Consider the following 4777-nt stretch of genomic DNA (forward strand, 5'->3'; position numbering starts at 1 on the left):
CTTGTCTCTTGATTAACATATTATAAGACACAGTACGGCGATAGCACTTGCTGAGTGATAGTAGTTGTTCATATATGTAGAGGCAGGTTCTTCAGGGTAATGATCGCTCGCTGATTGGTCGTTAATGACGGCCTTAGATGAACTGGTACATCAGCTGAAAAACCCCGATAGGGAGACCACTTGATACATAAATTCGTTCCTCCAAGATTCTTCACCTGCAATGCCTCTCGATGGTGAGGAAAAGGAAGAACAACGTTTCCATAGGTATACATGGATGGTTACTGGTACTGTGTGAAACTGGGAGAGTGGTTCTACCACATATACATAGTCAAGTCTTGCACATGGGCATGTATGCTGCTGACAATTGCTCATAGAAGTCTTGAATAAAAATATTGCCTATGGTTTAGGCGTTTAGCAGAAATAGATACCTCATTTTTGTTTTCCTTTTCGCACCAACCATCTTTAGTCCACCATAGATTCATACAAACTGCTTCAGGACGAATAGATTGTTCCTGGTTGAACATTCTTGATATTTGTTTGTTTAGGTTGCTCGCCACATATACCATGTGGTTCCTGGTTGAACATTCAGAAACACTTCTCTTGCATGTATATCAAATAGTACCACTGCATTTCGTGAGAGTGATGGTCAGTTTCCTATAGCGAGAAATAGGTACATGATGCATATAGTATCGATCCAAGCTGGCCATGCATGTTAATAAACTATGCAGTAGTTAATATCTGCCCACCATCTCATAAGCTTAAGTTAATGCATAAAACAATTCAACATACGGTAAATAATGGATGGAGCTTCCTATCTAGCTTCCTTTGAAAAAATAAAGACAGGAGATTTTGACCGATTAATATAAATATGATTAGTTTAAAGAATAACTACCTGCATCCATCCCCAGAAATAATGTTTAGATCGTATCTTGACATGGATTCTGCACCAAACACGGCTAATCTAATCTACCGGCAAGAAGTAGCCCCTGTCCAACATTAAACAAATATAAATTGAGAAGACAACGTCCAAATAAACTCCACAATAATACTTACTACGATCATCTAATTGCACTTCACAAAACTAAAACCACTTTGTGTATCTCTATCCAGACAAAGGTGAACCATCCATCACAATGACCTTGCTTCAGAAGATTGTACATTTTATGGTAGATCTGCGCTATTATGAATGGTGATTTATCTGAACATTGCAAGCATGAGCCCGTCTCCTAATTAAGTAACCATTAATTTCTTAACTACCAACTCCAAGCAGCAACGGAATATCATTCGTTCTTCTACGGATTTTTTTTTCTCTCGAGCGCAGATACAAAAGATAAGAGAACAGAAAGTATCATAACCATTACCCCTCCTAGTTTGTAGACAAAAACCGTGGATCGATTAGCACTCCCCGGTGACTACTTGTTGAGCCTTTCGGGACATCTTGTATAAAATTGTAAACCCTTCTAGATTCTACTCGAATATTTAGGAGATCCCCAGATTGGATCATCTTCTACTTTTCCATGTCAATAATTTTGTTAGTTGTTTGGCCTTTTTGTGGCGCTGATGAGTACAACAAAGATATACTGGAAGTGGAACAACTTCATCCAACAATCACCAATTTAGAAGAAAGCATCAGTAAAGGGTGCAATATCGGCTACCTGAATGATTGATTCACACAGGAGATGAAGTTGTCGGCAGGTTGTCCTTCATGAACCTGCTCCACAACACAACAACTTGGTCGGCAAACATGGCGTCGATGACCAAAACGAAGGAGATGTGACGGTTCCAGGTTGCTCAACGACCTCGACCATGAAATTGTGCACATCTGCGCCAACTCCGGCAAGGCACCGCTCACCCGCCGGCCTGGAAATAGGGAGGAATCTGGAGCGGCGCAGTGCGGCCACCAGATCACCGGCCTTGAGTGAGGAGGAATCTGGAGCGGCGCGTGCGGCCGCCCATGGAGCTCATCCATCGGCCCAGATTTGTTCATCGCCGCGTCGACACTGACCAAGGAGATGTTGCATCAAGGGGTAGATCCGTAGATGCATCCTACGAAGCAATGGCTGGGCGGGCTTCTCCCATTACCGTGTTGCCTCGAGAGAGGGAGGAGAGCTCAGGTCCTCCTCCGCCCCACCTGCCGCCTCGGGAGAAAAGAACAGCGTGATGCCTGCTAGGTAGCATGGTGGCCAGGGAGAGAAAAAATTGGGGTACCGGCCTGGGAAGGAGGCTGGGGCGGAGCCGCTTGGCCGGAGAAAGAGGAGCGCCGCTCCGAAGGGAGGGGATGATACGTGAGAAGTTAGGAATTAGGAGAGAGTCTTCCAGAAAAGCCCTCACAAAGGATACGTGTCACAGAATCGAGCGGAAGCCACCGCTCTAAACAGTAGGGACGTAATCACCGGAACCATCCTGAGAAAAGGCCTGGGAGCCGGTAACCGGTAACACCCCCACCTAAAAAAAAAAAGGAAAAACTTAAAAGACCGATCGGTTGAATAGAAGAGGCAATTAAAAGAGGAACCACGCGTCGTACCGTGACTGGATAAGCGAAAGGATAAATAGCCTATCTACAGTAGTAGCGTTGCTGTGAGATCGGTAAATTGACTAACTTTTATATAGTGTATAATAAACGGCTAGCAAATGCAAACATACAGAGAGCAGCTGCACCTCAACCACCCATTTGTTCATCGTCGAAAGTTGAAACCAGCAGAAAGCTCGATCTGTTCTGGTCGCACGTGACCAGAATGGAGTCCGTGCTTAAACAACTTGTAGATTTCATCATCTCAAGCGACAAGTGCACACCAGCCTGGATCGTCTAAGCAAGAAAACATCCTTAATTAGGCCAGCTCCAGGGCCAATCAGAGCACGCACAAGCTCCTCCTAATACCGTTGTCAGTGTGCTTTTCTAATCCAATCCACATTCCACAGCGAGGCCTGCATGTGGCTACCAATGAAAAAAGCTGCTGAACAGAACCAGATTAGCCGCTCTTCACTAAGCTCGCTGTCTTTCATGCATAATTGAACTAGTTTATTCATTATAGCCACTGTGGGGTTTGCAGGCAACACCAAGAGCAATCAGCAGATTGAGGTTTTCTCTTAGTATTTCAGAAACATTAGACCAGCAGTGGGGTTTGCAGGCGATATCAAGAGCAATCAGCACATTGGGGGGTTTTCTGTTATTTCAGAAAAATTACAGCAGCAGTGTAGTTTGGAGGCAACATCAAGAGTAATCAGCAAATATGGGTGTTTCCGTTATTTCAGAAAGATCGACAGTGTGTGTTTTACATCAATGTGTTCCGCAACAATGTTCGTCGTCCTCAATACTACTGAATACCAATTCAGTAATCTTTCGTACTCCACTGAAATTCTACTATAGCAAATCCAGAGCCTACAGCTTGTCACGTACTCTATATAATCACCAGCCAGCCAATCGGTCTCGTGGAGTACTACTGAAGCAAAAGCACACCCATCAGTGAAAACTATCACCATAACTACGGAGAGGACTTATGCGTGTACTGAAAAGTGACATGCCAGTAAGCCACCACAAGCTACTCCACTGTTCTATTGCTGCATTAGTTGCTCAGTCACGTACCACGTTCGATTAGTTCAAGTTCGCAACAGCAACGCCTTTTATTTTAGAGTTACAGCTAGCCAATTAAGAACAGAGCCAAGCTATTTAGGTCATCTTCGCCGTGTTTGACAAATTCTTATTGCCGCCGGTAGGTTCGTTAAGATGTCGCACACAACACCTAATCTGATCCATTTTCCATGCGTTTCCTTTCCGCGCTCATGACTAGCTGATCACAGAGTTCTTTCTTAAAGTTAAAATAATCACGTAAAGGAAGCAAAAGGAAGAACTCAATGTTGATGGTTTCCCCGTCGTATTCTCTCCTCTCTCGTGCTTGAAAACTGGCATGTGGTTTATTTATGCAAGCAAGGAAGCAAAAGGAAGAACTCTTCGCGGCAGAACAAAATAAAAATGGAACACAAATCTTGAAAGGGAAAAGCGGAAGCATCTGCGGCGATATGCTAAACTTGCTCTAAAAATCGGGATATACTAAACTAAGATAAAGTGAGGACGAAGAGATATGTAGAATCTTCCAACAAAAATAAACGTTGCGTATTAGCCTCTATGTGTTTTTGTATACGTTTTTTTTTTTTTTTTTTTGCTGGCCGCACCTCTACACAACGTATCTAGATATATTTTAGTTCTAGGTACATTCATACTAGTGGCAAGTATTACAAATCGGAGGAAGTACTAAACTAGATAAAGTGAGGAAGAAGAGATATGTAGAATCTTCCAACAAAAATAAACGTTGCGTACGTATTAGCCTCTATGTGTCTTTGTATACATTATTTTTTGTGTGGCTAGACACACCTTTACACAACGTACAAGCGAAATGAAGTAGCCAACAGATTACACGCACTTTGCGGTCACCATACAGCATGTGGTTTTGAACAAAACAACACAAAGCGAATAAAGGTGTTCGAAACACACAAGTGCTGTGGGAAAAGGAATCCAGCTTTGATTGGCGAGAACGCTAGCTTTCTGAGTTTTGGAATGCTTGTTTGGGAAGCTGAAATGCAAAAATGAAAACATATTTATGCTTATTGCTTAAGTTAGTGACAGATCTTTTTTGAAACCCACTTACACCTATGTTGATATCAATCTGCGGTTCATGCTCACATGCATGCTAAGGGCATCTCCAACCGCGACCCAAACCGCACCCACGCGTCCGTTTGGGTCGAGCCGGACAAAAACGCGGCCCAGCGCGGGGACGCACCG

This window comes from Lolium perenne, chromosome 2, assembly GCF_019359855.2.
Source record: "Lolium perenne isolate Kyuss_39 chromosome 2, Kyuss_2.0, whole genome shotgun sequence".
In the NCBI taxonomy this organism is placed as follows: Eukaryota; Viridiplantae; Streptophyta; class Magnoliopsida; order Poales; family Poaceae; genus Lolium; species Lolium perenne.